Genomic DNA, 16138 nt, shown 5'->3' with positions numbered 1-16138 from the left:
TTGAGTGGTATGAAGAGTTTTTATTTAGTAGTAGTATTGAGTGGTATAAAGAGTATTTATTTAGTAGTAGTATTTTAATAGTATTTTAATACTTAAGCCTAGAGACAGCAGGATTATGTTTTGTTGCTGCCATATCGAGGTCATTATTTGGAACCTGAGTGAACAAGGATAAGTACATCTGTGATGGGATTTTAGCAGCGAGAGGTCCTTAAAGATTACCCAGTTTGTTCCTCTAGTCAGTGATGTGCTTATTTATTCAAATTTTTGAGTGTCTATATGCTTTTCTTTGCAGTATTTCTTTTCCCAGATGTTGGTAATAACACCTTCAGTACAACTATCTCAAGCCAAAAATCTTAGAAGAGTACTGTCCAACATAGTAGCCACTAGCCACATGTTACTATTTAAATGAACATTCGTTAAAATGAAGTAAAATACTGAGTTCCTTACTCACATTAGCACATTTCAAGCTGGATCCAGCACTCCATGTGGCTGGAGGCTGCCCTGTGGGACACCGTCACTGTATAGAACATTTCCATCGCTGCAGAACATTCATTTGGACAGCGCTACCTCAGAGTACTCCTTGACTCCAGGGGAGTCAGCATCCCCATCCACTTAATCTCCCAAGACCTATGTCTGTCAGATGTGTTCCATTTAAAGAATCCTCCCTTGTCTTAGTTTAGGTCTTCATCACCTGTCTTCTGAATTACGGCTTAAATTCAGTGACCAGCCTTGTGAAGCTGTCCCTGCTGCCGCCCCTCCAGCTGTAGCCACCTTCTCCCTTGTGCTCTGTGCATCCCCCACATACACCTGTCAGTGTGCTGGCCCCATGTATTGCTACCTACTTGTTTACAGACTTTCCTTCTGGTGAACTGAGAGGTTCTTGGGAGTCCAGGATTGGGCTTTGGTTTTTCCAGGGGGAGGGGCAGGCATAGTGACTGACACATAACTACATATATGTGTTTATTGAGCAGGTAAAGGCATGGATGGATGGAGGCCATAGCAGGTTCAGTTTGAAGGCAAGAGACCTTTGGATACCTGGAAACTAGACGACAGGAGGGCATTTGTGTCGGGGGAGCGTAACGGATGCAGGGCCAGAGGTAGGAAGTTGCAGGGCAATTCTGCTTCTGGACAGTAGCCACAGGAGAGCACTGTCAGCACAATTCAGAGTGTAGCCATGGACGGAAACAGAATTGGAGTGATGGTGTTGTATAGAAGCCTGCTTCCCTGTTCTGGCCAGTATTGTACCTCTTACTAAAGGTGCTGTGTTTCCACTTAGCAGCCTTAACCTGTGACTTCAAAGGAGTTACTGATATGCTCTCCGTTGTCAAATGAGGCTGCGTATTAACAAAGTCTGGTTAATTCTTCAAGACTTTTGTGGTTCCTGACTTATGTTAGAAATGTTAGCAGCTCAGTAGCCAAGAAAAATGCATGCGTCCGTGTCCAAAAGGAGACAATCCAATGTAGATATTACTTACTTACTTACTTATTTATTTATTTGTGTATTTATTTATTTATTTATTTATTTATTTATTTATTTGATAGAGACAGGGTTTCGCTATGTTGCCCAAGCTGGTGTCAAACTCCTGGGCTCGTGATCCACCCGCTTCAGCCTTCCAAAGTGCTAGGATTACAGGTGTGAGCCACACCGTGCTGGCAAGAACAGTTACTTTCTAGTCAGACTCATCCTGACTCCTTTTTTTCCTACCTGTGTGATCCTCAACAACTCACTTTTTGATCCTAATTTCTTCATTTTTAAATGGAGATATTGCCTGTGAGGACGAAGTTAAATGTATATGAGGTGTTAGCTCTATGCTTGGACCTGAGTAAAGCATTTACCAAATAATAGCTAATAACAAAAATGATAAGTCCATAGCCTTTCACACAAATGGGAAAATTCATAATTGTGTTTCACAAAGGAAGAGTTAACATGTGATTCTTAAACAGAAGTGGTCATCCGGGAAATACATACGATGTTGGACATCTTCCTTGTCCTTAGGCACAGTTAGCTGGATATAACCATCTCTTAAGTGAAATGTATAGTGCTGGTTACCCTCAAAATCATCAAGTCGAATCAGCTGATCTAGTAGAGGTAAAATTAGGCCTGGATAATCTAAACCCAGGGATAATTTTCTGTATTTGGAAATAAGGTGATCACTGATGCAAAGTACTTAGGAAAAAGCTCACTTTTCTCTTTTACTCAGCATCAAGAGCATGCTGTACAGCTGCTCCAAAGGAAGAGAAGAAAATCGTGTGCTGCTTGAGTTTTAAATCGGTAAACTAGGATGTATAAAATAGAGTATCGTTGAATGATCATTCTGGTTTTTTTTTTTTTTGTACTGTTAAAAGGATGGTTGCAGTCTTAACTATGTGAGTTCTTAGAATCTACTGGCCTACATAGAATTCATGCAGGTCCAGATAATTCCTTTTAGTAGACTCAAAGTTGCTTTTCTTCCATAATGAAATGGCACAGTTTCTGCTTTCTCATGCCTGGACCTCCTTTCCCAAGCTTGACGCCTCCCACCCTTGTTTGACTTTCCTGAAGCTGCACCCCACCCCACTTCTGGGCCGCTGTTCTCTTGCTTTCTTGCATTGACTTTGTTGTATTAAAATTATCTGCATTTATTTGTTACCCTCACAAGACTGAGTACCTTCACAAACAGGCAGTTTCTTACTCATTTTTATGTGTTCAGTGTTGAAAGAGGGGCTGACTTCTATAGGATGCTTGGTACACTCTTGTTGAGTGAATGGATGTCTGTTCACTAAAATCTTCTTGTATGTGTTCTTCCCAAGTAGACCGTAATTCTGAGTGGGAAACTATATCATGCTTCTGGTTACCTCATAGCTCTAGCACATTGGTATACAACATTGATCAGTTTGTTCTGTAGCCTTGCTGTTAATGTCCAGTGTCCTGGAAACACTTTCTAAGGTCTATTTGGCAGTTATTAAATCTGTTACTATTTTATCCTTGCACCTACTATTAGAATATTTATAAAATGATCAGCAAGACTTTTATTGAATTTGAATATTGTTAGGGGAAATTGATACAAATGCTCTTATTAGGTACAGTTCTTACGTGAATGATTACTATTATTTTATTCAGTCTGCAGGCAGTAACAAAACCTAAAATATATGTGTTGTTGAGTAAATGAATTGAGTAGTTTAGTTGAATACACTTAAACTTGACTTTTTGTTTTTCTGCCCTTTGGCTATTATTTACTCTGAGTCCTTGAAGTTAATTTCAGAGGTTTTTCTAGAATAGGGGGTTGGAATTATACAGGATTTCACACACCTTATTAGCTTCTTACTTCAAATAATTAAAAAAGAACTAGTTCAGGGATTAGAGCTCTCTTGAAATTGTTGAAATATGAAATTTGAATTTAAGACTTTCTTGAAGACTTGAATGCATTTTGCCTATTGGTAATTAATTCTTTTTTTCTTTTCTTTATAGTTTTAGTTTTGATTGCTGTTACTCTTACTGATAACTGAGCCAAAGTGGTGATGCTACTTGAGGGGAATTTCTGCAACCCATCGTCAATGATTATATGGTAAGAGTGTGTGCCTTTTACCCTTAAAGCCATTTAATTCCTGTAACATAGTTTAGAAATTTAATTAGAAATAGAAATAGCGTAAAATATTTTAATATTTTTGAATATTAAATATTTAATATTAATATGCTTTAATATGTAAATATTAACCGCAGGTAATATTTTAGAGTTTTAGATCCTAATCAATAGTTTAGGACATTGAAAGAGAAAAAAACTTGATATATTCATTTCCATATTAACTTTTTTGTGTGAAAAACATGATTATGTAGTTTATGACTTATTAAGCTGAGATCTCAATTTTCCTCCCTCTATTTTTGCCCATTTAGTTTTTCTTTCCTGAAATTTAACCAGTTCTTTGTTATCTGAATCTTGCTAATAATGAATGGGCATGAGAAGTCAAGATTTAAAAAGTTAAACCTAGTCAGATGGCCAGTGGCTCATGCCTGTAATTCCAGCATTTTGGGAGGCCGAGGCGGGTGGATCATGAGGTCAGGAGATCGTGACAATCCTGGCTAACACAGTGAAACCCTGTCTCTACTAAAAATACAAAAAATTAGCCGGGTGTGGTGGCACGTGCCTGTAGTCTCAGCTACTTGGGAGGCTGAGGCAGGAGAATGGTGTGAACCCAGAAGGCAGAGCTTGCAGTGAGCTGAGATCGTGCCGCTGCACTCCAGCCTGGGCGACTGAGCAAGACTCCGTCTCAAGAAAACCCAAAACCCAAAAACAAACCTAGTCAGTTTTACTATAATTTATTCTGAACTGATGTGGTGGTGATCGTGATAGTGGCTAAAATGAGGTTTTTGAATTATTTATGGATTTCAGTGTGCTGTCTTGCTCTAATTTTAAGGGGTAATTGAGGAGTAATGAGACATAGCAGACTACTAGGGCAAGTTATTTCTTTGAGCTTCACTTTCCTCATGTGCAGAATACTATCATCTATCTTGCCTGATTTATGGAATTGTAAAAATCAAATGAGAGGATGTATATGCAATTTTCCTTCTCTTTCTTTTTTCTTTTGGAAGGATAGGGAGAGAGTAACACATCTTTTGGCTTTAAGATGGTATTGAAAGGTAGAAGAAAGGCTGTTATACCAGAATTAGAAGCTGGAAGATTGATCTCTAATCCTAGCTTGCTTTGACCTTGGGTGTATCATTACGTATTAATTTACCACAGGAAAATTGAACTTGATTTCCATACTTTGACTTTACAGGTAATTTTTCAGGAATATATCTGTGTTCTCTGACCACGTTTAATTAAGCTAGAAATCAGTATCAGATACCCAGGAAATTCCAAAATATTTTGAAGTTAATGATCACATCCTGAAAACCCATGGTTAAAGAGGAGCTTACAAGGCAAAATACTTTGAATTGAATGAAAATGAAAGCATAATGTATCAGAATATATGTGATGCATCTAAAGCCGTACTTTAAGGGGAAATTTATAGTGTTAAACGCTTGTATTAGAAAATAAAAGTTACATAGCTTTTGGGCTTTTCCTGTATGTCTTGATGGGTTACAGGCTGATTGTGGTTCTGATAAATGGCTTCTTTCGCTTCCTATCCAATGAATGTAAAGAGGGGAGATAGTTAAATTTTCTTGTCAGGCAAGCATTTGTTTTAGTATTTGTGTTCCGCTGTATAGTTTTTTGGGGGCTTTCAGGTGCATCATCTCACCACAGCCTTTTGAGATAACCAGGAAGATATTACTGCTTTCATATTTAAAATAAGGACTGGAGGCTTATGGAGGTCTCAGCTCTTGAAGAACTTGGAGCTTCTGCTTGCCATGCCATCTGCTTGTTTGACTGCCGTGCTACATTTCCAGGCCTTTTGAAGAAGCGCTGTCCGTGTTCAGACTGCTGAAGGTGGCACACTCGGATTAGCTTGGTGAAGCAGATTCTCTTCGATGAGGGAATTCTCTAGGAGGAGTGCTTTTCTTAGGCATTTCCGTTGGTGTTTGTATTATGTCCGTCAGAGGTGGCCTGTTATTAAGTATTGTTTTGGAGCTATGTCTGTCTGGTTGCTAAATGTGTCTTTCCTCTCTCATTTCTTTTATCTTGATATTTAGTCCTGTGTGGTGGCTAACAGTCGACTTATTTTTACTTCACCTTCATGTTAGAATGTACATATGAAATAAATACTCGGTGATCTCCTACTTTTTCATACTCAGATGATCTGTCTCCACAGATTCGTTTTTTTGTTTGTTTGTTTGTTTTTTGAGACAGAGTCTCACTGTGTCGCCAGGCTGGTGTGCAGTGCCGTGATCTCGGCTCATTGCAACCTCTGACTCCCTGGTTCAAGTGATTCTCCTGCCTCAGCCTCCCAAGTGGCTGGGATTACAGGTACGTGCCACCATGCCCAGCTAATTTTTGTATTTTTAATAGAGACAGGGTTTCACCATGTTAGCCAGGATGGTCTCGATCTCCTAACCTCGTGATTCACCTGCCTCTGCCTCCCAAAGTGCTGGAATTACAGATGTGAGCCACCTTGCCTGGCCCACAGATTCATTTTGAAACTGCTTTATTGAGGAGTGCTGGACATACGGTAAACTATGCTTATTTAAAATGTGTAATTTGAAATATGTCTACACCCGTGAAACCATCAGTGTAATTGAACTGGTGATCGTTGTTTCCTCGTGGCCCTTGGTCATCTTTCCCTTTTGTTTCTCTCCTACCCTCACATAACCGCTGGTCTGCTTTCTGTCCCTATAGATTAGTTTATGTTTCCTAGAATGTTATGTAAATGGAATACTACAGTATGTAGTCTTTTTGTCTGGCTTTCATTCAGCGTAAATAGAGATTCATCTCTGTTGTTGCATGTATCAGTAGTTCATTCCATGTTATCATTGAATAGTACCTCACTATAGGGATGTAATGCAGTTTGTTTATCCATTCACCTGCTAATGGACACTTGGATTGTTTCTAGTTTTGGCTGTTACAAATAAAGCTGCATGAACATTTGTATACAAGTCTTTGTATGGGCATATGCTTTTATTTCTTTTGGGTAAATACCTAGGAGTGAAATGGCTGGATCATGTGATAAGTGTATTTTTAACTTTTTAAGAAACTTGCAAACCATTTTCCAGAGATGATTTTATTTCTCTTGAGCAGTGGCTGATAGTTCAGTTTATCCATGTTCTCATCAGCACTCTGTATGGCAGTCTTTTTGAAGTTGAGCCATTTTCATCGGTGTGCAGTCACATCTCCTGCGGTTTTCATTTGCCTCTCCTTAATGACTAATGCTGTTGACCATTTTTCATGTGCTTGCTTGCCCTCTGCATAACTTCTTTAGTGAAGTGTCTGTTCAAATCTTGTGCCCATTTTAAGAAATTGGATACTTTATTATGGAGTTTCAAGAGTTCCTTATATATTCTGTATCAGATCTTTATCAGACATATGATTTGTACTTTTATTCATTTTAATAGCATTTTTTTCCTTTTTACCCTAGAATGAAATTTTTGGGAGCCATATGGGATTATTTTTTGTGTTTATTTTCCGCACTTTCCCCAAGCCCCACAAAAGTAGTTACTCTTTGTCATTCTCTCCCTTTTCTTCCGTTTTCTGGCAGGGCACTCAGTTTGTATTCTCTTTTTTCGGGGCTGTACATGAGTCAATACCTGTGAGGTGGTTTCCCCCTCCCTTCAGGGCAGAAGACCCCTAATTAGTGAATATGTTTGCATGGCTGGAATGGTCAGCTCTTTATTTCTGGAGGCTGGAGATCTGCCGTTCCAATTGTCATCAGTATTGACTCGGCGTCCCTGGGGTGCAGTCAAAGGACTCACCTGACGTACTCCAAGGTCAGAAGCCAGAACAGGGCCAGATTGATTCAATGATGAAAATGCTGAAGACAGTTTACCAATATCACTTGATTTTTACGTGTTCATTTCTAATTGAATTGTATTGTGCTTACTGTGTGATTGTAATTTTCTGTGTGATTGCAGTGAACTTTTCTGTGTGACCTAATTCATAGCTTTTTTCTTACAACTTTTCCATGTTTTTTTTTAATGTGCATTCTCACATTTATGTATAATGTTTAAAACTATCAATTAACACTTGTTAATTGTATTATTCAAATCTTGGTCTTTGTTGGTTTCTGAGAAAAGTGTGTTGGGTCTTCTACAAAAGGATAATAAAAGTTCATAATTGTCATTTTTAATGGTTTTTTTTAACCAATTGAATATGGTATGTGTCTTCACCTCCATCTGTTTTTGTTGCCTTCACCATGAGTTTCTCTTGTGTCTTAGACCCTGACTCCCTTTTGTTGTTAGCATTTGCCTGGTGTATATTTTTAATCTCTTCATTTTTATCACTCCTAGTTATTTCATTTTAGATATATTCTTGAGTATTTATCTTACAAAACCCAAACAACTCAGTTTGTGTGTTGCTTTGTTCAGTGGTGGCTGTTTGGTGAGTGGTAAGGACGTGGACTGAGTCCAGGCTGCCTGGGGTTGAATTCAGGCACTGCATAAACTGGCTGTGTGGTGCCTGTCCAGTTTACTTAACTATTATCCTGTTTCTTCCCTATACAATGGAAATATTAACGGTTTCTATCTCATGTTCTAAGAATTAAATGAGTTAATATATGTAAAATTCTTAGCAGTGCTTGGCACATTCTATAAGTGGTGTGGCTGTATCCCCACCCAAAATCTCAGCTTGAGTCATAATCCCCACATGTCAAGGGAGAGACCAGGTGGAGGTGTTTGAATCATGGGGCAGTCTCCCCCGTGATGTTCTTGTAACAGTGAGTTCTTAAGACATCTGATGATTTTTTAAGTGTTTAGTAGTTCCTCCTGCATTCATTCTCCCTCCTGCTGCCTTGTGAAGAAGGTGCCTTGCTTCCCCTTTGCCTTCCGCCATGTTTATAAGTTCCTGAGGCCTCCCCAGTCATGTGAAACTGAGAGTCAATTAAACCTCTTTCCTTTCTAAATTACCCAGTCTCGGTAGTATCTTTATAGCAGTGTGAAAACAGACTAATGCAAAGTCTTAGCCAATAATAGTGAGTTCACCCATTAACACTTACTGTGATTATTTGGAAGGCCATAATCACTATCAGTGCCTTCTTTTTGTTAAAAAAAAATTAATCCTTTCTTGTCCATTGCTGACTTTATTACAATTTTTTCCTGTGATGGTTTGTTGTTGATATATCCAGTATCTTCTGATTGTTTGCACGAAATCAAAATATTGATTATGCAAATAACACCTGAATATATGTCTTTTTAAAACTTGCAACACATTTGCAATTAAAGTCTCAACTTTGAGTCTCAGCTCTGTTCCTCCCCCCAATCCATTATTATGAATTAGAGATGTTTCCTTCTCTGTGTCTCTTTCTTTCTCTCTCTCACACTCTCTTTCTCTCTGTCTCTCCTCTCCTTCTTCCTTCTCCGTCTCCTCCTATCTCCCACCCCCCACCCCCGCCCCATCTCTCACATATATATGTAGGACCACATAGTACTTTTTACTAAATGGCATGCTGTAATTCTGAACTTTGTATTTTTCATTCAATCCTATGTTTTGGAGGTCACTCCATATATATGTTTATATTTTGTTTCTTTTAACAGCTGCCTTTCCCCTATTGGTAGTCATTTTCAATTTATCTCTATGTCATACTGCTGCTGTGAACATTCTTGTACATGAATTCTTGTGCACAAGTGAGAATGTTTCTCAGAATAAGAGATGGAAATGCTAGGGTCAATAGTATGCATATTCCTGGTTTTATTAGATACAGTTCTTTCGAAGGACAATTGGATGATTGGCTGCCATTTATATTTCTCTGATGTAAATTGCCTAGATCTTTTCATTATGGTTCTCCAACCACACATCTCATGGCCACAGTCCTTCCTGTCATATTTTTGGTTTGTGGTTTCTTCCTTTAATCTCATCCTGTTGCCTTTCAACTTTGGAGGTTATCTATCATTTGTAATCCTGTAGTATTGTTGCACATATTTTGAATGTACATCTTTTTCATCATTTCTGTGGATTTGAAACAAAGGAGAGGCCTAGTCTAGGTATTCTGTTTATTGGATTCTATTTCTTTAATCTTCCATTTCAAATTATATAACTTTTGAAAGGATTTCCTATAAATGAGCTTAAGGTTATGCACATACACACATGCCATACACAACCTGCTTGTCTGATTTTAATGGAGAAATATGCTTAGCATATGCTGCAGCCTTAAATGGAAAGCAGATTACATTTAATCCCAAATCAAGGAAATGGAGATTGTTGTTCTTCCTTGTCTGAAATATCACCTTAAACTGCTGTTTTCCTTAGTTTACCTGCAACAGCATTTCTGTAAGTCTCCTTGGAGGCTGGGTGTATATTCTAGTCTTATGCACACAGCTTCCTGTCAGACATCAGATGGAATTTGACTTACCAGATGTCGTACTGAATCATGGTCTGCAGAGATGTGGATGGATCGAATCCTTGGCCAGGGAAGTGGGATGGATACGAATATCTGGGTCAATTCAGTGGTTAACCAAAGGTCAGTCATGTTATTAAAAAGTCATATATATCAAAAATACAAAACAGAATAAGATAGGGGGTCTGAAGTTTATGCATGCAGTCAGCAACAAGGTAGTGTCAGGAGTTGAAGGACCAGACAAAACCATCTGTTTAATAAGATAATAAAATCAGATATAAAAGGAACCTTGGAAATGTAAACCACTTCCTTCCTTTTTGGTCAGAGCTGACTCTGCATCATAAATAATCAGGTGCTTAGAGGGTTAAAAATGGGGAGGGACCTGCTGGGATAGAGGGAAATAGAATGAATAGAAGCATAGTATTAGAAGTCAAAGATTCCTTGGATGCCAAAGCAGACAACTTTCCCCTCCTTGGCTGCCTTTTTATCCTAGTAAGACACAGAAATGAAGTAGCCTTGGCTTACTGGCGTATTTATAAATGGGACCTGCAGGAAGTGTTTACAAGTGGGGTGTGGTGGGCAAAGCACCAATGGAAGTAAGAGACCGAGATTCTAGTGTCTACTCCAGGATGCAGGAGATTTTGGGTCTCTTTGTCTTGATCTTTGATTGTAAAATAAAGTTATGCTAGATCTCCAAGGTTCCATTTATCTTAAAAAGTTTTTATTAAGTAGCTGATTTTATCTGGCTGGTCAAAACAGGGAAGGAAAATAGCTCCTGGTCAAAGCATCTCGGAGGTTCCTGGGTTAGTAATGTGCATGAGAATAAGTTTTAATGCATAATAAAGGACTATAAAACAGATGTAGGTTCAAATATTAAATGTATTCTCAGTCCCACATGTTCTGAGTATCTAGTTAAACGGACACCATGGCCTAAAGGGACTTAGAAATAAAATATGGGTATATTTTAAAAATATTTTATATCTAATAGGAATTTAGTAATTTATTTAACTTTAAAAAGTCTGAACTGAAATGAACATAACACAGAGCATAAAAATTAATTGAAGTATAGATATGTAAAAGGCGGTAAGTTGTAGAACAGCAGCTTTTTTCAGAGCCCCCTTTACCCTGTCCATGGCTAGAAGAGAAGAACAGGGGAGACCAAAGTCTTGATCTTCACAGGCTCTCACACCACTTCTGTATCCCCACCCGTGATACGTTGTTCCTCACTTTTACTGCCAGGTTTCTTCCCACAGCAGAGAAACTACAGGACAGGAGCTAATGGTGAAAACCCCGGTGGAGAGAAATCTCGACCTAGACTTCGAATCCTTGCCTTTTCAGTTAGAACCATATTAGCTTCCACCTGGAGGGTCTTTAGGTGCCATTTTGTGGCCCTTGAAAGACAAACTGTGTCCCAGAATGTCCTCTAAAAATAGGTACTTGACAAAGGTGTTTCATTACATTATTCCATAGACACAAAGTTGTCTTTCTCTGGGAGACTTATTACTTAGTTGTTGAGGCTGTATAGCAAAAGCCAAGTGATGTTTTAAAATGGTGGAATGCTGCTTCTAAGCCTTGCGTGAGAGCTTCACTCTTCCATCCTCAGACGCCTGTCGAATAGCTTCCCTATGCCAAGCAGGATGCTGGGGGTCCGTGATGCCGTGTCATCTCCCCATTCCCCACTGAGAATGGAGTCTTTCTAGTTGTGTTTTAATTTCCAGGAATGAGTCATACCTTTAATGTAGTGTTTGTCACACTGTGGTGTAACTTTATTTATATGCCTGTCTCTGCCACTAAGCCATTAGCATCTTGAGGAAGGGAGTTTGTTTTATTTTTGTTTGTTCAGTTTTTGCATTTCCACTAGCTAAAGCATCATGAAAACACACTGCACGTTTGGAGAGTAGGTGAACCCGATATGGTAGTTTCTGAAAGCCATCTGAGTGTCTCACTGAAAGGGAAAGCATACCAGAGCTGGAGGGAACCCAGGAGAGCAAATCTGTTCTGCTGGAGAAGAAACTGAGGCCCACTCTGATGAAGAAACTTGCACAGAGTCGTGTGGTGTTAGTGGCAGAACTTGGACTAGAACCCCGGTTCCCCAAGTCCTAGTCCACTGCCGCTTCCTTGTACCTCTCTGTCTCCCAGCCTGTGGAAACATACAGACCACGATTCAAAGAGCGAAGTGTGAACATTTGTCTCAGTGAAATGCGGTTGATTGAATTTTCTGTGGTCTTTCTTCCTTCCCCCCCCCAAATCACAAGTTTTAATAAAGCTTCAAAAAGAAGCAATGTGGCTCCGGAAGGCAGTGTGCCAAGTGAGGAGTTGAGGAAGCCGAGGCCCGCCCTGTGGCGGTGGGAATGTTATGTTCGAGAGTGTCTTTTGGGAGTTGTCAGTAGGTACTTGACTCCAAGCAGAGTGCTGTACACTGGAGGCAGGCAGAAATAGCCCTTGTCCTTCAGAATGAAAAGGGCACACTGAGGGGAAAGGTCAGAGGCAGGGCCTGGGCCAGCACTGTGTCACTCTACTCTATGGGCCCTGGCTACTTTTGCTTGGGTCACTTTCATTCTGAGGGCAAAACTCATACATGCAAGTAAAACATGGTTAAAAAGCCAAACATGTGCAGTATACACACGTTTAGTTTTGTGTGTATAATATAGTCTGTGCCACATGTTTTAGTGCTATCATGCACTGTGCTCTAATTACCTGGCCTGCAGCAGTCAGAGCAAAGGTTACCAGCACATAAGGACTAGAAGAGAGAATCATTAAACACTGTCAGGTTCTGCAAACTGTGGTTGTTCTGAAAGCTCAAAGGTCAGTCTTTAATGGCTGCATAGTGGAAAAAGAAATCCACAAAATCTATTCAGTTAATTTTGTATAGTCAACTACCTCTAACTACCAGTAATATAGTTTTAAAATATGTAATAAAGACTTACTGCAGTTCACATGTTCCTCTACATCCCATGAACCCTTACTGCAGTGGGGAATGATCACAGTTGTGGGGTTCAGTTGAATTTATATGCCCCATTACAGTATATTCTATGCATGAAAGCTGTTATCCATGTTAATACAGTGGTGGTGGTCTTTTTTTCCCAGAATAGTCTGCTCACTTTGGGGTCTGCACACTGAAATTCTTAACCGTGTACTCCTGTGTTCACTCATCAAGAATATCAGTTTACCTAGGCAGGTGTGGTGGCAGGTGCCTGTAATCCCAGCTACTTGGGAAGCTGAGGCAGAAGAATCACTTGAACCCAGAAGACGGAAGACGGAGGTTGCAGTGAGCCAAGATCGCACCACTGCACTGCAGCCTGGGAGACAAAGCAAGACTCCGTCTCAAAAAAAAAAAAAAAAAAATTCCGTTTACTGTTTCTTTCTTTTTTTGTGAAAATTGTTACCAGCTCAATGTCTTAACAAAAGAAGAAGCCGATACATTATCCTTGTTCTTACTGTGGAGGCGGAGTTTCTTTTCCAATTAGGATATAAGAGAACATTGCTTCTATTTTAAGAAAGAAAAAAGGCCAGATGATCTACAAAGCAATAACTTTTCTTAAATCGCAAAGAGTGACAAGCCCATCTGAGAGTAGACAGGACACTTGAACTGTTTCACATTTAGCGGAGCACAGGGGGAACAGGTAACCACCGTAGACGTGCATAAGAAGAATTCAGCAAAAATTGTAATGCATTCTTAAGGTTGAATACGGGATCATGCATCAGTTTAGAATAACCAGGTACCCCAGATACAAGGGGAAGGTTACACTTATTCATAAGCTGTTTTGGATAGCCCTCTACTGGGTACTCTTAAGACAGCTTACGAGCAAGCCTGGAGACCAGACAGAACCTCTTCTGATGTGCTGTCCTGCGGGAGGTAATCTCAGCTGCCACTGGGAGATAGGCATGATGTAACACCTGCTTCCCCACAGCCTTCTCTCCTATGACAGAGTTCTCAGGGGGCAACCAAACCTCTAGCCCATAGGACTCAGCAAAGATCTACTTCTGGCAGAGGTCTCAGAAGCCCTCTTTCCTGCCCTGTGACCAGCAAGATCCTCTGCTTCTGGGACAAAGGGTAATAGCAAAAGCAGGACAGCCTCTTAGGCTCATGATCTTTCACTGATGCAAAGCAAAGTTCTATTTCTGCTGCATCAGGGATAGGAACTCTTTCATGCCCAAGACAGGGACAAATATCAGGCAGAGTTTAGTTGCCTTGGAGAAGAGAGGCACAGATCCTAAGAAGGCCCCACTCTGAGGTCCAGGTATATGGATCATTCCTAAAATTTAGGCTGGGCCAGGGAGAGCAAGGAACCTAGCACCTAGTAACATAGCAATAGCAGTCATCTCCAGAGAGCAAGAATGTAAAGAGGAATTTGTGTCACTTTTGTGATATGAATGTCAAGGAACTACAGGGTAGGCCAGGAACACTGAAAAAATCTAGCACACTAGGCACAAGACAGCAGCCCACGGCTAGGGGATTTTGATGCTTGGTGTATCAGATAACAATAGCAGCCATCTCCCTCAAACCCTAACTAGGTTGACTCAATCCATCTTAGTAATGGCTTGCTAGAAGAACATGCAAATTCATTTCTGGACAAGAAATACGGTTTACTTAGTCTCTACTGCTTTGCAAATGATATCCAGCATTCAGCACAAAATTATGAGACAAAAAAGGCAAGAAAGAGTGACCTGTTGTAAATCAAGAGATAAAGCAATCAGCAGTCAATGGAAACAGACTCAGATAAGTTAGATATGGGAACTTAAAAATAACTGTGATTAATATATTGGAAAATATATTGAGAAAAGTGGACCACACACATGGACTTATGGAAAATATCAACAGAAATAAGGAAACAAGTTTTTAAGAGTTAAATGGAAACTGTTGGAAATGTAAAAACAAATTGGGTTTATTAGCAAACTGGATGTAGCTGAGAAAATAATGACAGCTAAATCAACAGACTGTAAAAAGGAACAATGGAACAAAAGAAGAGACAAGGAAAGAGAAAAGCCAGGTGGGGAAGGGGAGGGATGACAAAACTGAGCATCTGAGAACTATGGAACAGTATCATTAGTCTAACACACATATAATTGGAAACCCAGAAGGAGAAGAGAAGATACTGTCCAGAAAAAAATACTAGAAGGCACAGTTGCTGAGAATTATCCAAAATTAATGAAAGACAGGAAACAACTAATAAGACAAACAGATCCAAGAATCTCAGAGAACCCCAAGCAGGACTTTTTTATTTTAAGAACCCTCCAAGTTCTAGAAACACTGGACTCAAGTTGCTGAAATACCCAAGGTAAAGGGGAAAGTCTTGCAGGCAGCCGTAGTTTAAAGAAAATGAAACATTACAAACAGAGGAACAAGAGTAAGAATAACAGCAGACTTCTTGTCAGAGACTATGAAAGTCATTAAGACAGTGAAATAACATTTTTAAAGTATCAAAAAGAAAGCTCAAACCCTGTCGATGCATAATTCTATACCCAGCAAAAATATCTTTTTAAATTAAAGGCCAAATAAATAATGTTTCAGACAAACAAAAACTGAGGGAATTTATTGCCGCAGATGTGCACTGTAAGAAATGAAGGGAAGTTCTCAGGCAGAAGGGGTGTCAGATGGCAGTTGGGATCTAAACAAAGAAATGAAGAAACCCTGAAGTAGTAAAAGAGAATAAATATGTTATATTTTTTCTTATTTTTAATTGCATTAAGTGATAATTGTTCAGAGCAAAAACAATAGTAATGTTGGGTTTATAAGAGGTAAAATATATGACAACATTGGACAAAGCATGGAAGAAGAAAATGGAAATATACTGTTTATATTAGGGGATCTCCAGAGAAATAGAACATATAGGATATGTAGATATATCTACATACAAATGAGGAGATTTATTATGGAATTTGGCTCACACAATTATGGAGGCTGAGAAGTCCCACGATCTGCTGTCTACACACTGGGGACGCAGGCAAGCCAGTGGTGTAACTCATTGTGCCTAGCTGATGGTGTAACTCCCAGTCCATTGCCAAAGACCCGAGGACCTGGGATTGGGAAGGTGGTGCAGGTGTAAGCCTTGGAGTCTGAAAGCCTGAGAACCAGGAGCTCTAATGTCTGAGGGCAGGAGAAGATGGATGTGCCAACTTAAGAGAGAGAGAGAAGATTCATCCTTCCTCCACTTTTTTGTTCTGTTCAGGTTCTCAATGGATTGGATGATGCCCACCCATATTGGTGAGGGTGGATCTTTATTTACTTTATTTACTCAGT

The 16138-nt window shown here is 39.6% G+C and overlaps 1 protein-coding gene across 1 annotated transcript in view; it reads left to right on the top strand.

The window, feature by feature from the left end:
- The first annotated feature begins 3447 nt into the window (after positions 1–3447).
- WASF3 (WASP family member 3) overlaps positions 3448–16138 on the top strand; it is a 74924-nt gene continuing 62233 nt past the window's right edge. The window contains exon 1 of the mRNA XM_026454230.2: positions 3448–3545. The gene's annotated coding sequence lies outside the window, so the exon portion shown is untranslated. The remainder of the gene's footprint in view (positions 3546–16138) is intronic.

Source organism: Piliocolobus tephrosceles, chromosome X (assembly GCF_002776525.5).
Source record: "Piliocolobus tephrosceles isolate RC106 chromosome X, ASM277652v3, whole genome shotgun sequence".
Classification (NCBI taxonomy): domain Eukaryota; kingdom Metazoa; phylum Chordata; class Mammalia; order Primates; family Cercopithecidae; genus Piliocolobus; species Piliocolobus tephrosceles.
This window is presented reverse-complemented; position numbering and strand designations above follow the sequence as displayed.